The following is a 19,194-nucleotide window of genomic DNA, read 5'->3' as shown; positions in this document are numbered from 1 at the left end:
GAGTCTTCTCCAACACCACTGTTCAAAAGCATCAATTCTTTGGCGCTCAGCTTTCTTCTCAGTCCAACTCTCACATCCATACATGACCACTGGAAAAACCATAGCCTTGACTAGACAGACTTTGTTGGCAAACTATCTCTGCTTTTGAATATGCTATCTAGGTTGGTCATAACTTTCCTTCCAAGGAGTAAGTATCTTTTAATTTCATGGTGGCAATCACCATCTGCAGTGATTTTGGAGCCCCCCAAATTAAAGTCTGACACTGTTTCAACTGTTTCCCCATCTATTTCCCATAAAGTGATGGGACCAGATGCCATGATCTTAGTTTTCTGAATGCTGAGCTTTAAGCCAACTTTTTCACTCTCCTCTTTCACTTTCATCAAGAGGCTTTTTAGTTCCTCTTCACTTCTGCCATAAGCGTGGTGTCATCTACTATCAGATCAGATCAGTTGCTCAGTCGTGTCAGACTCTTTGTGACCCTATGAATCGCAGCACGCCAGGCCTCCCTGTCCATCACCAACTCCCGGAGTTCACTCAGACTCATGTCCATCGAGTCAGTGATGCCATCCAGCCATCTCATCCTCTGTTGCCCCCTTCTCCTCCTGCCCCCAATCCCTCCCAGCATCAGTCTTTTCCAATGAGTCAACTCTTCGCATGAGGTGGCCAAAGTACTGGAGTTTCAGCTTTAGCATCATTCCTTCCAAAGAAATCCCAGGGCTGATCTCCTTCAGAATGGACTGGTTGGATCTCCTTGCAGTCCAAGGGACTCTCAAGAGTCTTCTCCAACACCACAGTTCAAAAGCATCAATTCTTCGGTGCTCAGCCTTCTTCATAGTCCAACTCTCACATCCATACATAACCACTGGAAAAACCATAGCCTTGACTAGACAAACCTTTGTTGGCAAAGTAATGTCTCTGCTTTTGAATATGCTATCTAGGTTGGTCAGAATTTTCCTTCCAAGGAGTAAGCGTCTTTTAATTTCACAGCTGCAGTCACCATCTGTAGTGATTTTGGAGCCCAGAAAAATAAAGTCTGCCACTGTTTCCCCATCTATTTCCCATGAAGTGGTGGGGCTGGATGCCATGATCTTCGTTTTCTGAATGCTGAGCTTTAAGCCAACTTTTTCACTCTCCACTTTCACTTTCATCAAAAGGCTTTTGAGTTCCTCTTCACTTTCTGCCATAGGGTGGTATCATCTGCATATCTGAGGTGATTGATATTTCTCCCGGCAATCTTGATTCCAGCTTGTGCTTCTTCCAGTCCAGCGTTTCTCATGATGTACTCTGCATATTAGTTAAATAAACAGGGTGACAATATACAGCCTTGACGAACTCCTTTTCCTATTTGGAACCAGTCTGTTGTTCCATGTCCAGTTCTAACTGTTGCTTCCTGACCCGCATACAAATTTCTCAAGAGGCAGGTCAGGTGGTCTGGTATTCCCATCTCTTGAAGAATTTTCCACAGTTTATTGTGATGCACACAGTCAAAGGCTTTGGCATAGTCAATAAAGCAGAAATAGATGTTTTGCTGGAACTCTCTTGCTTCTTCCATGATCCAGCAGATGTTGGCAATTTGATCTCTGGTTCCTCTGCCTTTTCTAAAACCAGCTTGAACATCAGGAAGTTCACGGTTCACATACTGCTGAAGCCTGGCTTGGAGAATTTTGAGCATGCACGTGGAAAAAATTGGATCAAGTCTGAAGATTAGGTAACAGTGTTGTATCACTGATAATTTGTTTTGAGACCTAAACTGTGTATGTAAGACAATGTTGGTTTAAAGAAACATATCTTGAAGCATTTAAGGGTAAAAGGACATCATGACTGCAGCTTATTCTTAACTGGTTAAAAAGCAAAATAATACATATATATCCACTGAGTCAAGGATAAAGCAAATGTGGTAAAATATTAATATTTGGGAACCTGAGTAAAGGGCAAACAGTGAGCCATTCGTGCCACTTTTTTATAAATCTGACATTGCATCAAGATAAAAAGTTTAAAGAAATCAGCAGATTTCCAAGATAATTTGCTAACATTTGTTGAGTTTCTTGTTAGCCATGTTTCAGGTATTGTTCTATTGCCTTCTTTATATTCATTTAATTTTCACAATAACCCTATGAGTAGATGGTGGTTTGTCTCCATTTCTCAAATGAAGAATTTGAGGCTCAGGGAGGCCAAATAATTTTTCCAAGGTCCTATAGTAGGTAATTAAGTGGCAGAACCAGGATTAAAATTGTTAGTCTAGTTATTTAAAATAATTACATTATCGGTAAGAGATGGCTATTTTAGTTTTAATGTCAAATCATTTATCCCAGACTAATGATATACTTCCCTGGTGGCTCAGATGGTAAAGCGTCTGCCTACAATGCAGGAGACCAGGGTATGATCCATGGGTCAGGAAGATCCTCTGGAGAAGGAAATGGCAACCCAGTCTAGTACTCTTGCCTGGAAATTCCAATGGACGGAGGAGTATGGTAGGCTACAGTTCATGGGGTCACAAAGAGTCAGAAACAACTGAGCAATTTCACTTTCAATGATACATTGTACATTTATTTAGTTAAATATGCACCTCTGAGTGAAGAACAGAAGTTTTGTCAATTATTAGAATTGTATTTATGTCTATGTGTTATCTAAACAACACACTACCAACCTGAATTGTACACACCTCTCAAGACTGATATTAACCTTTTTTTTTTTTTTTGAAAGGGCAGTTAAAGTTTAAAACCAGCAAACAGTTAATTAAAGAGAACTGATATGTACAAATCCTCAGGAAGAAAACTCATGACTCACTAATCTACAATGATTTTTAGCACATTATTATGCTCAGGAAGACATCCTAAAGCGTTTGAATTGTTGACATTATTGGAATTATGAACTATGTTAACTGCCTTTTCATATATTTCATAAGGTTTTAGAAATTGAAGACAGTATAAGTAAAATTATCAGTGGTAAAATTTATCCAGTCACCTTAGACTATTACAGATACTTATGTACATTAGCATTTTATTGAAGACTAATCCTACATCAGCAGTGTCTAAAATCTGAATTTTTCCCACCTCACTTCTGTCCCATATCACCCCTCCTGCCAAGGACAAGATTGTTTTACAATGAATAATCCATATACTCTTTCACCTGATTTTTCTGGGTATCAGAGAAATAATTTGTGAGACTGCTGAGTAAGGTTATAGAAGAGAAGGTAACTGATTATAAAGCCAGTAAAGAAAACCAAACCTATAATCTTGATCTTTTTAGCATCTCAAAAGAGCTTGCTTAGAAATCAACTCAGTCTATAGACTGAAGACAAGAGTAGTGGACCTTCTCTTTTCTTTTGCTACTCAGCATCTAAAATCCTTTCATATGCTTGAAGGATACAAGCTTATGAGGCACAGCCCCTCATTACACACACTGAAATATAGGATATTTTTCTAGTCTTCATTGCAGCTAGAGCATGGGTATATGACCTGGGCTCTGCCTGTCAGAATCACCTGCTCCATTCTTTGAATTGGAAATTCATGAGGCCAAAGAGCAGGTATGGAGACAGAATCAGACATGGTGGGTGGGATTTGTGCATCATTTTCACAGACAATAATGGCAGCACTTTCAGGGCTAGTGCTCAGAATCCAGGTCAGTGTCAGTGATGTGAGCTGGGGTGCCTGGTGCCCAGGGATGGCAGCCGCGGTGGTTTCACCAGCACATACATGCCTGGGACTCTGAATATTTTGGGATCAGAGCCTACTAATCCAGCCTTCCCAGAAATTCTGCAAGCTTTCCAACTTCCTTTTTTTTAATTCTAGATTTGAATATTTCCTCTTTTAAAAAGCTTTCAGTTCAGTTCAGTTCAGTCGGTCAGTCATGTCTGACTCTTTGCGACCCCACAGATTGCAGCATGGCAGGCCTCCCTGTCCATCACCAACTCCCAGACATTACTCAAACTCATGTCCATTGAGTTGGTGATGCCATCCAATCATCTCATCCTCTGTTGTCCCCTTCTTCTCCTGCCTTCAATCTTTCCCAGCATTAGGGTCTTTTCAGATGAATCATTTCTTCACATCAGGTGGCCAAAGTATTAGAGTTTCAGCTTCAGCATCAGTCCTTCCAATGAATATTCAGGACTGATTTCCTTTAGGATGGACTGGTTGGATCTCCTTGCTGTCCAAGGGACTCTCAAGAGTCTTCTCCAACACCACAGTTCAAAAGCATCAATTCTTCAGCGCTCAGCTTTCTTTACAGTCCAACTCTGACATCCATACATGACCATTGGAAAAAACACAGCTTTGACTAGATGGACCTTTGTTGACAAAGTAATGTCTCTGGTTTTTAATATGCTGTCTAGGTTGGTCAAAACTTTTCTTCCAAGGAGTAAGCGTCTTTTAATTTCATGGCTGCAGTTACCATCTGCAGTGATTTTGGAGCCCCCCAAAATAAAGTCTGACACTGTTTCCACTGCTTCCCCATCTATTTGCCATGAAGTGATGGGACCAGATGCCATCATCTTAGTTTTCTGAATGTTGAGCCTCAAGCCAACTTTTTCACTCTCCTCTTTCACCTTAAGAGGCTCTTTAGTTTTTCTTCACTTTCTGACATAAAGGTGGTATCATCTGCAGACCTGAGGTTATTGATATTTCTCCTGGCATTCTTGATTCCAGCTTGTGCTTCATCCAGCCCAGAGTTTTTCATGATGTACTCTGCATATAAGTTTAAATAAGCACGGTGGCAATATACAGCCTTAATGTACTCCTTTTCCTATTTGGAACCAGTCTGTTGTTCCATGTACAGTTCTAACTGTTGCCTCCTGACCTGCATACAGGTTTCTCAAGAGGCAGGTCAGGTGGTCTGGTATTCCCATCTCTTTCGGAATTTTCCACAGTTTGTCGTGATCCACACAGTCAAAGGCTTTGGCATAGTCAATAAAGCAGATGTTTTTCTGGAACTCTCTTGCTTTTTCTATGATCCAATGGATGTTGGCAATTTGATCTCTGGTTTCTCTGCCTTTCCTAAATCCAGCTTGAACATCTGGAAGTTCACAGTTCACATACTATTGAAGCCTGGCTTGGAGAATTTTGAGCATTACTTTGTTAGTGTGTGAGATGAGTGGAATTGTGTGGTTGAGCATTCCTTGGCATTGGCTTTCTTTGGGACTGGAATGAAAACTGACCTTTTCTAGTCCCGTGACCTAGTCCTGCTGAGTTTTCTAAATTTGCTGGCATATTGAGTGCAGCACTTTCACAGCATCATCTTTTAGGATTCGAAATAGCTCAACTGGAATTCCATCATTTCCACTAGCTTTGTTCGTAGTGATGCTTCCTAAGGCCGTTGACGTCACATTCCAGGATGTCTGGCTCTAGGTGAGTGATCATATCATTGTGATCATGTGAGTCATTAAGATCTTTTTTGTACAGTTCTTCTATGTATTCTTGCCACCTCTTCTTAATATCTTCCGCTTCTGTTAGGTCCATACCATTTCTGTCCTTTACTGAGCCCATCTTTTCATGAAATGTTCCCTCAGTATCTCTAATTTTCTTGAAGAGCTCTCTAGTCTTTCCCATTCTATTGTTTTCCTAGATTTCTTTGCACTGATCACTGAGGAAGGCTTTCTTCTCTCTCCTGGGTATTCTTTGGAACTCTGCATTCAAATGGGTACATCTTTCCTTTTCTCCTTTGCCTTTTGCTTCTCTTCTTTTCTCAGTTATTTGTAAGGCTTCCTCAGACAACCATTTTTCTTTTTGCATTTCTTTTTCTTGGGGGATGGTCTTGATCCCTGCCTCCTGTACAATGTCATGAACCTCCATCCATAGTTCTTCAGGCACTCTGTCTATCAGATCTAATCTCTTGAATCTATTTCTCACTTCTACTGTATAATCATAATGGATTTGATTATAGGTATGACCTATAATCCCTACTTTCTTGAATTTAAAAGTAAAAAACTTTATTGAGATATAATTCATATACTGTATAATTCATTTTAAAATGTACAATTAAAGATTTTCAGTATATTTAGATATATGCAACTAACATTATAATCAATTTTATAACATTTTCATCACCTCAAAAAGAAACTCTATCTCCTTCAACTATCTCTCCAATCTCACTGCCAGGCTTAAGTAACCACTAATCTTCCTTCTGTCTGTGAACTTCCCTCTTCTGGGTTTTCATATAAATAGAATTGTATAATATGTGGACTTTTGTGTCTGACTTCTTTCACTTAACATGATGTGTTCAAGGTTCATCCAACTTGCAGTGTGTCAGTATTTCACTTCTTTGTATAGCTGAATTAATATTCCACTACATAGCTATTCCACATTTTGCTTATTCATTCTTCCACTGATGGACATCTAGATTGTTTCCATCTTTTGCCTACTACGAATAGTGCTTCTGTAAATATGTGTGTACAAGTTTTTGTGTGGACATGTTTTCATTTCTCTAGGGTATACACCTAGCAGTGGAATTGCTGGATCCTAAAACAACCAATTTAATCATTTGAAACTGCTAGACTGTTTTCCAAAGTGGCTACACAATTTTACATTCCCACAAACATTGGATGAGGGTTCTGATTTTTCCACAACCCAGTAAACACTTGTTATCTGACTTTTTGATTCTAGTCATCCCATTGGGTGTGAAAGGGTATCTCACTGAGATTTTAATTTGCATTTCCTTAATGGCTAACAATGGTGAGCACCTTTGCAATTGTTCATTGGTCATTTCTACATCTTCCTTGGAGAAATGTCTTTTCAAATATTTTGCCCATTTAAAAAATTGCTGTATCTTTCTTATTACTGAGTTGTAGCATTCTTCCCAACTTCCATTCAATATGCTTCTTTTCTGCTAAACACAGCCAATCGCTTGCCACTGAGAATTCTGACTAAAACTATCTGCCTTCCTTCTTTATTACTTCTATTGTCTTCAAGAAAAACTGTGTGAGGAAATTCTGAAAATAAATGCTGCAGTTGTCAAAGCTTTGTGGAACATAGAAAAGAAGGCAGTATGCCTAAGGGCAAAAAGTTATGCATGCATCCATATAGAGAATATAAAACGTTTTGGAGGCCTCATTTTATTAATAGTATCTCTAATTTCCATAAAATAATGTATATAGGCTATACTTTTGAGAGTCTCTTTGCTTCCAGCAGTCTTTTATATATCAAACTGTACATGTTCCTTCAAATGCACAGGTTTGAACACACTGCCTTTAAAAGCTTGTTCCGTGCTAAAACTCAGAATCAATCAACATTTACTAACCATGTAACATGTACAGTCTAGTGATTAAGAACAGTAGAGATAATTTGAATCGTCTGCTCTGAGAAAACTCTGCAAGCTAAGGAGGGCTACAGAACAAGGACTTGTAAATAGCAAATAAAGTGTAATAAGCACTCAGCTGAGGCTGGAGACTGTAGAAGCTGTGGATGTGGGGTGGCAGCCTTGGTCCACATGGCTGTGGCAAGGTCTGTAGCAGCCTGACCTGGGCTGGGGAAGGCTGGGGAAGGTTATAAGGAACCAGGGTGAGTTTTACTAGGTAGGTAGGGCAGAAGGACAAGAAGAAAAGGTGTTAGAGCAATGAACTATGGGGTCTACACTGAATGTGGAAGGAAGCAGAGCCAGCAGGGGGCTGATAGAGGAAATCAAAAGGATGACCAAAGGGATCTAGGTCTCAGTTCAATGGAAGACAAGTGTAGGGGCACCAAGAAATTGAGCGAACTGAAAGCTCAAATCAGGCAGGGAGTGGGAAGAGAGATGGAGGAGTTTAATAAAGCTGTTCTCAAAATCATAAGATACCCTTTAAAATTAAGCATTTGTCTCAAAAGACAAGCAGTACATGGTATATTAGTAAGTCTGCAGGGTGAGTGCAATGTAGGAAGAGAGGTGTGTGGTCTAGTGCCACAATGTCACAAGCAGGCAAGCAAGCAGATGTGATGTCCCACATCAGCCTACAGCAAGCTGAGTCTGTGACTGGCTGACAGGTCAAAGGATAATGTCAGCAATGGTGAGGATGAAGAGCTTCTGAAGACTTCAGAGACGGTCTCCAGTTCATTCACTGACTCTGCAGGTCGGCAGTCTTGTTACATTATTCACGGTATATGACAATATCTGTGCATGCTCTGTTTCCCCTTATTGAGATGGAAATAAAATGACTTGCGGGCAAGCTGATGTCGAGAACACTTTCCTGAAGGCAATTTTCAGGGTCACAGTCAGGCTCAGGATTGGCCTCACGTTGTCCCCATCTGCATCCTCCATCCTCTGTTCTCACCCTAGTTCTCTATTGGAATTGTTCTCACTGGGGTCTCCAGCGACTGTCTAACCACCAAACGGGGCAGGCTCGAGGAACCTCTCTGCTGTGTTGATCACTGCCCCGGCCACACTCTACCAAGTTGACCATCTGGACCTCACATCCTCTGGTTTTCCTTTTATGGCTCTGTGTTTTCCTTTTGTGTTTTCTCCAAATGGCTCCTCTTCTTGCATTTAACACCTTTCAAGCCAGTGTTTCTCAAAGATTTAATTCTCAGGAAATTGTTCTCACTCTACTTTGCCTGGGTGACTTTATTCACTATCTTGACTTCACCTGCCAGCGACAAACTAAAGAAAACAAATCTGTCTCCAGCACCGCCTCTCCCTTAGTTTTGAAATTAATCTTTTCCCCAACTTACTGTTGTACCCTCACCACAAAGCCACCCCAACTCTGGATGTCCCACAGAACCTCACGGTCAGTACGTGCAAAATTCATTTCTCATCCTCTTGCCTGAAATAATTTCTTGTGTTCCCTTAGTGAATTTCATTATCTTCCTTGTTTAGTTATCTAAATTAAGAGCCCTAGGAGTCATCATCAGAGCTCCTCTCCCTTTCCAACATCCTGCCAATTAGACTTCATCAACATTTTATAAAATCATACTCTTCTCTCTACCCACACTCACTTCCCTAGGTCAGCTCATCTGACTCCTCACCTCAGGCTCACACAATGTTGTAGGTTTATGTGCTGCCTGCTTCCAGCCCTGGGCCCACCACTGCCACCAGAGAGAGGGATCTAAGGCACACCTGAAGTTGTGCTTTTCTGTTTACAACCCTTCAAGGGTTCCTCTTTGATTATAAGACATATTATAAGCGTCCCATGACAACAGACATGGATTTTCATGATCTGGTCTCAGCCCACCTGTAGCTTCATTTTCGACACAACCTATTTTGAACTGTGTTCCAGCAACACTGAATGACTTCTCCCTGTGCTTACAGGCTGTTTCTCTTCCACCTCAGAGTTTCTTAGCACAGGAGATTCTCTGTATCTGGATCACAGCTTTGCCTTCACTTGGCCACTCCCACTGATTGATAGTTTACAACTCAGCACAGGCTTCACCTTTTCAAGAAGTTTTTAGAAGTACTTTCGCAAAGACTAGGGCAACCGCCCCTTCTCCAGACTCTCATTAAATTAAATTTATTAATAATATTTTATTATTATTATTAATGATTGGTTATTAATTAATATTAATAAATCGGAATACAGAGATTTTTCTGTATTTCTTAGTAAAAACAATCTTAAGGAATAAAATATTTTAACTGTAACTTAATCAAAACATAGTTAAGAAACCAGATGTGAGGAACTTAAAACTCTAAATAAAGTATTAACAAAGCCAATAGAATTTTTTGGACTACTGATACCACTAGATAGCTGTGTCAGTATATTAGCATATTTAAAAGTTAAAAGAATATCTCATTTTACAAATTGGATGATCTCCTGGAGGTGAAAATGGCAACCCACTCCAGTGTTCTTGCCTGGAGAATCCCATGGACAGAGGAGTCTGGAGGGCTACAGTCCATGGGATTGCAAAGAATCAGACATGACTGAGTGACTGAACACACACACACACAGAACAAAGCTATGCAACTTTTGGAAACTAAATGTTTATATAATATATATATAAACGTTTATATGTTATATAAACGTTTATATATATATATAATTTCAGACATACTTTACCTTCACTTTTTATTGTTGTTGTTCTTTATTCATATTGCCTTTCACACTGATGTGTAAAGGGAGTTCCTTGTATTTTCTCAAATTTTTGTAAATCTCAAACAAAATACCTCAAAGTTTCCACTTTGTATGTCTTTTTGAGCCAAATATCAATGAATCTTTCATATCAATAAGCCACTGTGAATTCTGGATAAAGACATTAAATGTGCAAAAGACTTATCTAAGTGATGCTGCAAAAATCACATTGACAAATATGTCTGAAGGTGAATCTGGTCTTAGACTTGTTAAATAAGATGACTTAGCAAGTACTTTTATTGTCTGTTTATCAATTTTTTTTTTTAAGGCATGAATTCTATGAATATGCTGACTTCTGAAAATGTCCAATTAATCTATTATCTGTTTTGATTGCTAGGGTCTTTGTTATTTTATGAGTTTGACCAATAATATTCCCAATGTGGGTGATTGAACAAATTAGTTGTAATTTGCTCTTTTGGGCAATAATCCTAACCAGAACACACACTCTACAATTTTTTTCCCCTGAAAAGGCTACAACATACCTTTGCAAATTTTGGGCAGAATTAGATTATATAAGCATAGTGAAACACTATGCATGAATGCTGGTAAATGAACTGTAGTTCAAATTTCTGGCTAAGCAATATTTCTTTTAAAAATATAGGGAAGGAATGTTTAATCTGACCTTGTTATTTAATCATGAGTTTTAAGTGAAAATGTTGTTCTGAACCCACAAAACAAGCTGTTTGGTATCAACCATAAAGTCAAATGAATAGATGGAGAGTAAATATAAATAACTCTCAAATAAGACAAAACAACTGTCTATCTACAGACTAAGCCTGACTCTTTTTTCAAAGAAAAATGACATAATCAAAAAACACCAAGGTGTTTTCACTTGGCAATCAAGGAGGCCTACTTTTAATTTTCATTTCATTCTTTTAAATAAATATGCTTGTACACCCATGGCGGATTCATGTCAATGTACGGCAAAACCAATACAATATTGTAAAGTAATTACCCTCCAATTAAAATAAATAAATTTATATTAAAAAATAAATATGCTTAAGTAGTTATTTTTTATAAAGCAACTGAAGAACAGATATATTTATTTACATTTAATGTGCTAAAAGTGATATCTTAAAATTAGCTCATTTAAATTTAAAAGACAAAGAGTTTTCTACTGAAATTGATGAACCTGCTACTAATAGGAAATTGGAGGAAAAAAGAAATTCAAATGAAGTTGTGAATAAAATGAGAACTGTTTTCAGCACAACTCACTAATAAATTGCAAAATAATCTAAAATATTTTCCACTTTAATTATGATAAATTTTATATATATATATGAGAAAAATGTTTTCTATTCTCAATCCAGAGGCTCACAGAACCTCACAGAAGGATATCAAGGGAGCTATTTCTTCAAGTAAAATACATATTTTACAATCTAACATGACTTATAGAAAGATAACATCTTATAAGGCCATATAAAGAACACACACTTTAAACATTTCTATGAAATTTCAGTAAGACAGCCATTGTATTTTAAAAGATGTCAACAATCAAAATCAAGTTTTTACACTATTAGAGAGGCATGCTTAATTTTTAAGGTCTCAGACTAACAGAATAAGGTAATAATACAGATGATTCAAAATAACAAATAACCTAAAAGTTACTGAAGTTTGTTTTGTATAAATAAATCCATATTACATATATGTGACACATAAAATGTACTTTGCAGGATATTTGCAATAAATAAATTTTCCTCATTGCCTTTTACTTGGGCTAAGGCTAAAACCATGGAGTTCACATTCCAGGGGATCACAGTGGTCAGTCACTGAGGAAAGATATACCAGGAGTATGACAGATAGGATAAGAAGGGTTCCCAAGTATTTAAAATTTCACCCAGAGAATGGAAAAATTCTCTTCTAGGCTGTGGAATATGTGATGCTTCTCAGAGAATCCTAACAAATGTGAGGCTCAGAATTCTATGAGACCTAGACAAGAAAGGTACTGATTGTGCAATAGTTTTCTCACTGATGGAATGCTATTCATCTGTTGACACAATGGATAAGTTGAGGGGGAGGGGGTTACAATTTACACCATTGACACAGGTTTGCTATTGATGATAAGGTGTATTTTTCTTTCTGCTACACAGTATTTGATTTTCATGTGTAGTCACATGTTTGTCTAACCCGTAATCAAAAGACAAATAACAGAAAACTGAAATTCTTTCAGAACATATATTTGACGTGCTTCATAAAATTCATGAATGTATTTGTCTTCAGTGTGCAAAGAACCCAACATGGAGGGTACACTATGCTCCTGGAACATTTAAAACTCCTACTTGAAGTAAGTACAATAGAATCAAGTAGGAAGGCCACAATGCATCTGAGCATTCTTGTTAAAAAAATTATTTTTAGTGTCAACTCATATTGATGACTTAAAATGCATCAGATTACAGGGAAGAGATACAGTAAAGCAGGATACAATTAGTGGCAAATCTACTGCTCCCATCCTCCCAAGTTCTTATCTTTCTGAGTCTTGTTCATGGAGAATATACAAATGTTACCTCTGGCTCTCATTTGCAAAATCATCACCCATAGATTTCTCTCTTCAATGTACCTGGAGATGTCAAACTGGGAAACTAAGCTATTGACAGCAAAGATTTTCAGTTTCAGCTGAGCTTCTCTCATTCAGTGGCAGTTCACTCAACACTCTTTCAACAAGTATGTACTGACTATCTAATATGTGCCAGGTGCTCTATGGACAAATTATGCACACATGTGCTAAGTCGCTTCAGTCATGTCTGACTCTTTTCCACCCTATGGACTGTAGCCTGCCAGGTTCCCCTGGCTTTGGGATTCTCCAGACAAGAATACTGGAGTGGGTTGCCACACCCTCCTCCAGGGGATCTTCCCAATCCAGGAACAGAACCCACATCTTTTATATCTCCTGGCAGGCGGGTTCTTTACCCTTAGCGCCATCTGGGAAGCCGGGGCAAATTATAGTCAGTGGGTATTTGGAGAGCAGTAGAATCTAAATGTTTTTCTTGTCATTTTCAAGTTTAGACCTAATGAATATCAATCAATAATTTAGGGCCTGGTATATTAAAGTTCTATCTCTAAAGCCACCACCACCATAAGTAAAAAAATGTTAAACATTTGCATCTTTAATAAATTTGCAAATAAGCCCATTTTCCCGTATTCTATAAAAATTTACTTTCACTCCAGGTGAAATCCTACCAAGGTTTATTCTATTCCATGAGACTCTATCAATAGGAAAAAGATTGTTCTACCCCGAATTTTCAGCTACATAAATATCAACTACCAGTACGCTGAAAGGAAAAGTACAAAGTATTAGTCTTGATTTTAAAACCACCAAATAAAGTTGGGAAGAAAATGGGAAAGCTTTCATAAAGGAAAAGGGCACAAGTGAAACAGAGGGAACAAGATTATGAATATTTCTCATAAATAAAATACAATCATGCAATTTCCATTAGAATTAAAATTTGTAAACTAATAAATGATGAAGCTATTGGAGGCTTAGAACAACTCATCTCATCAATTTATACCCAAATACCTAAAAGAAAAACACTGAACTGAGCCTTATAGGAATCACCATCATTTACTTTACATTTGACCAAGTGTCCATAGTATGCCAAATAACTTGCACTATGCAAGGCAATATCCTCTTAAGGTACAACCTAGCTTAAAATAACTCCCAAACTACAGGTTTTCATCAATTTTGCTTGAAATGTTTAAAACCATGCAAAGCCTCAAGATGAGCTTATTACTCAATCTGGATAGTATATTTTGTATTTGGTAGCAAAACTGAAATTGGTTAAGGGTATAGTTCAGAATTATTATTCTCAAAGTCCTTTTTAACTGAAAACTTAGAATTTTTAAAATGTTAAGATTCTAAAGGTAAATGAAGTAAACTTAAAAGATCCAAATAACTAAGATCAACAGAATGGGGATATTCAACTATTTTCACTAGAAACACTAACCAACTTACTAAACAATAGAGATTTAAAACAAAGTTGTCTTATTATGCAAAGTTATAAAGTATATAGTAATATTTCAATTTGTTGAGTGTTTTCTACTTTTTATGGCTTTGAAAAGCAGGAAATCTATGAGTTATGATTTATCATTTTATTTGCAACTTTAAGAAATGTATACATTTATTATTATAGCCATAATGACAGATGACTAGTTCCAGTGGCAAAAATCTCTGCAGGAAACAGATTTAGCAATTTAAATGTTTTATAAGTTTTTGTAATTGGGGAAACTTTTCATAATCTGACATTTGTTAAAACCACTTATTAGAAATTATGCAGCACAGTAGCTGTGGAAATATGAGCTAGCTTCACAATTATAAAGTCAGCCTATGTAGCCCTTTCCTATTGTATATAGTGGCATAAACCCCACGGCGGCCTATCAGCTAACTGGCAGGCAGGGGGCTGCTCTATTCAAAGTGAGAGATACAAGCTGCAGGGCAAAAACCTGGCAGCTCCCATCTGACCCCACAATCCCCTACTGGTGACAGCTCCAAGCTCCATGGCAAATTAGGCCTTCTCATATTACAATTGGAGAAGACAGATTCCATTAGCAGTATCTGAAATTGAGTGGAGAGCTGCACTGTTATCAGACTTGACTCATAAGCACTGCTATTAATCAGAGCTATGATAGCATTTATATATTTCAAGCTATCTGCTGCCGCTGTGATATTCTGCTACAAAGGGTTGATGGGACTTAGGAAAGTGAACAATAGAGCTTTCTGGGAAAAGCAGAGTAAATCAAGAAAGTCTATGACTTCCGCACATTCTGAAGGGATTGTGGTTTACATAAATTTTCTCCCAATTGGAGATTGAGCTCTTCCTCATCTTACACATGGGATTTAGTTGTCACTCAATGGTAACAGCTGTGAAAAGGTGAAGCGGCCCACCGCTCAGAATATTGCCTTTGCTTTTAAAGCAATTAACCCATGAACAGGAGGATACCTGGTGATATCAAAGGGATTAGGCTAGGCAGTGCATTATTAACATTTCCTTGAACTAATTCTAACTCTGACTAGCTGTCAGAAAAGACTCTACAGTCTTAAAAAAGAGTTTTTGCCCTGCTTTTTTCCCTTCAAAATGAAGTGCTGCTATTTGAGCCTAATATGGCCCTCTACTTATAAGAAAATGCAAATGAACCAAGCTCTTAATATGCTTAGCCAGTCTGAGTCAATGCAATTTTAATACAAGTATGAGAGAAATATATGATCAATTAACCAGGGATCAAGACAGATATTCTCCTGAAAGGAAATTAATGCTCCAGTACTTTCCATTCTTCTTCAACTACAAAAACTTGGCGACTATTTGTTACTTATGCATAGTTACCTCTGAAATTAGGAAGAGCTTCACATTATTCTCTATGGCAATAATCTAAAATACTCTTTGAGCTGGAAAATCCAAATGTCTCTTAAGCAGGAGATTCTACATACTCTAAGGTATGGCATTTTAATTTTCAATTTTTTATTGAATGGAATCTTAGCTGAAACCCTAAGAATAGCAGACACAGTGCTCAGAATCAAGTGTTCCTATTTCAAAAGTTTAATCAAATTAATTTTTAGTAGTGGCAGAATGTTTAGAAATGTTTACATAACTTATAAGAAATAAAATATTGCATAAACAAAATACTGGCACAAAACAATCTACCAGGAGATATTTAAATATCACTGAAATTGGCTGTAAGTTCTTTGTAGTAAGCAAGCAGCGTTTCAAGATACCTTTAATTATAATTAATATTCACATATTCTAGGGAACCTGCTTGATATTAAGAGATCTGATTTCTTACTGTAAAACCTTAATGGAGTTATAAAGTTTTTTAATGCAAGCTTCCTGAAACAGTGCCTTTTAGAAAAAGAAAAAAATTTATTAAAAAAAAATTTTATTTAAGAGTAACTTTACCTTTCTCTAAAATAAGCACTGAATTTGATTATAAAAACTAAAAAAATTTTACTTTCAATTCAAATGAGTGCACAACAAATGTTGCTGAATGAGTTTCTGCTACAGTTCCATTTGGCCCATACTAGTTTGAAAAGGATATGCTGACTCTCAAGCCTGTTGAGAACATATTCCCTGCCCTGGAACTTATCAAAAAAATAGGACACTAGAGATGCTTTCATCTGAGATCATCAGCAATTTAAATCTTCCCTCAAGTAAAGGATTGTTATATGATACTATCAACAGAGTCCATTCTCTGCCAGTGATACCAGAACATATACAATGGAAGCATGTTAATGACAGTGAGTTCAGTACTCCTTCCTTCCTAAGTACATGTTGATAGGATCTAGTTTGAGGTTTTTAGAAAATAAGTTTGAAATTCATGTACTAAGCAAAGCTAAACAATGTTCATATTAGTGATTTATAGGACCTATAACTTTTACATTTTTGTATTAATAGGATTTGCAAATTTCAAATATGACACTTTTAAATACCCTTCTGTCAAACTAAAAAATCATTTACTTCATTGGCCTTCAAAGGAAAAAAAAAAAAATCCCAGTTCCTCTAAATCACTTAACTGTAGTACAGAGTGTTAAATGCACAGATGTACACATTAATAAAATGAATACTATTTCCTATAAATGAAATGTATTAGATTAAACTCCTTTAACATAATCATGCTTTAAAATATCCCCAAAGGGGACAATACATAAATAAATACATGCAGAAACAACTGCCCCAATCTTACTATTCTTAATTCAATAAAGTACAGTGACACATACAGCTTTCAAGGTACTGTTTTACTCATATCCTTTCTACCTCAGCAAATATAAAAGAATTCTTGCCAACCATTAGGAAAGATTGACAAAAAATGCAGTGTTAATGACATCTTATAGGCTTTTAAAAGCCAAAGAAAGATGAAAGAAAAGCAAAAATTACATAGTAATTGGAAACAACGAAGTAACTGGTCTTTCAATCCAAGTCATGTTTACTGAAAAAAATGGAGCTTTTTACATCAACATATTTAAACAGAAATTTGCTTTTGAAATACAATCTTTGTTTAAAAGGTACAGAAGGTCTTTATGTCCACCCCAAGAGCTAAATATAGTGAATGCTCTCTGAACAATTACCTGAAAAAAACCTAAACCTGTTAAAAGAATTAATTTCCTGCACACCAGTCAGCACTAATCCTACATGTACAGTAATGTTCTCTTAAGTGATGGGGGAAAGAAAGAATAAAACTGTCTCCAGGATCAAAACCCCTCAATATTCAACAAGAAAATGGAATGATGACTTGGTCGGTAGATAAATAAAGTAGTGAAATGTCTTCTGAATGAGTTCTGATGAAGGAGTCAACCTGTGAGGGAATACATTTACTGTACGCTAGGGCTGGAAAAAAGCCGTCACTGTAATGGCTGCACAAAAACCGCATCCTGCTGTTGGGTTTATATTCACAGAAGGAAGGTTTTAAAGGTTAAGTTCAGGTCATTTGACAAATGAAATTGTAACAAGCCAGCTGACATTGTATAATGTCTTCTTCCACTCGATCAATAGGCTACTGTTAGTCCTATTACCATAGAGATGGCTTGCTCTTTCCCGAAGGGTGGCCATTGTTTGACAAAACAGATTTGCCACTTGAACTAGGTTGTTCCCAAAGGACGTGTACCTTGTCAATTATTTGTATTCAAAATAATGAAGTATTTTCATATTAAAATTACATGAGCGATAATATTGTAGGACACATTTCAGAAGAAAGTAACTTTTCCAAAGTACTAGATTACTAAAACTAAGCAAATATCCAGTCTATTAAGAGTTTTTGTTTTAAAACATGTCAGAAAGTATACGAATTTATCATTAAGACCGTATATTAAAATAAAATGGACACAGGTCTGTGTGCTGATCTAAAACCCATTATAATCATGCATAATAATTATAGCTATTTTAAAATGCAGACAACTCAAAGGAAAATTACTGTCCCAAACTATTCGGATTCTGGAAAGACAAAGAATTTATATATGATTTTTTGCAGTGGTTTTTATGTGGAAGGGCATCAACAATTAATATAACAAAAAACCATGGAAAAGTTTTAGAAAACAAATAGCTTTACTTGCTTTAAGAGACAGCCACAGCATTTAATATGTGTATATGTTGTAGAAATAATCAAAAATACAAATGAACTAGCAAAACAAATATTAGTTTTTTTTAAAAAAATGGCTTTGTCTTAAATATCTTATGAAAATTAGTAATTCATTCATTTCATACAGAACTGGTATGTTCTAAATTTCACCCTAGATATTTAAAATAGTTTTTCTCTCAATGAAAATAATGATACAGCCTTAATTATAAAATAAGACCAGAAGGAACAATTCTAATAATAATTACTCTAATCATTTAGAAAAAATATTCATAATACTAATTAATCCAAGCAAAAATGTTAAACATTTAATAATTAAAGATATGGCTATCACTGAATACCTGTAAGACTGAAATAAAAACAAATTAAATAATACAGATAAACGTTTAGTCAATGATCAATAATTACAATTTTGAATCTGAAACTTTCCACAAATAGATTTAATAGTAATTTTTAGCCATAGTTAGTAACTTTTACCTTCTTACAAACAAGCGAAGGGAATTTAGAAAGAATTTAGTCAAAGGTCAGTAATATGACAAATGTAAATAAAACAGTCTCCAAAAATGACTTTTGAAATTTTCTATTCAAATTATACTATATTTACATACAAAATTATTTGTTTTTATAATAAAATCTGCAATACTTTTTGAAAGAAATGTTTTAACTTGGTTTTTCCTTTTTAGAAAGTATAATTGGTAGTTTTGACTATAATCCTTTCAGGCGTAGGTTAGACTGTTAGTACTGAAAGCGAGAAACAGCAAAGAACTGAAAGCGAGAAACAGCAAAGACAAACGTAGATTACCAATACCCTAAACTAATGACCTGTTGTTTTAAAAGTAGGGTAGCCTTCCAAACTAGGAAAGTCTTTCATTATGAAGTAAGTGGTGTCTCATTTGCTTGTTTTCCCTACAGCTATACTGTAACAAAGTGAAACCTTACTAAAACTACATTCCCAAATTGATTTCCTTAGTTAATAGCCTCATTTCAAAATGTATGCATGTACATATTTAAAATACAATATAATTAGGTATTAGCTCTGGACCTGATAGGCAGCTGCCTATCAGCAATACTGTGAGTAATTAAATAATATTTACCATTTACCAAAAGAAGAACTT

General features: G+C 36.4%; 1 protein-coding gene across 1 annotated transcript in view; it reads right to left on the bottom strand.

Moving 5' to 3' along the window:
• Nucleotides 1–19,194, bottom strand: part of TMEM260 (transmembrane protein 260) — a 69,614-nt gene that overhangs the window by 39,195 nt on the left and 11,225 nt on the right.

This window comes from Bubalus kerabau, chromosome 10 (genome assembly GCF_029407905.1).
Source record: "Bubalus kerabau isolate K-KA32 ecotype Philippines breed swamp buffalo chromosome 10, PCC_UOA_SB_1v2, whole genome shotgun sequence".
In the NCBI taxonomy this organism is placed as follows: Eukaryota; Metazoa; Chordata; class Mammalia; order Artiodactyla; family Bovidae; genus Bubalus; species Bubalus kerabau.
This window is presented reverse-complemented; position numbering and strand designations above follow the sequence as displayed.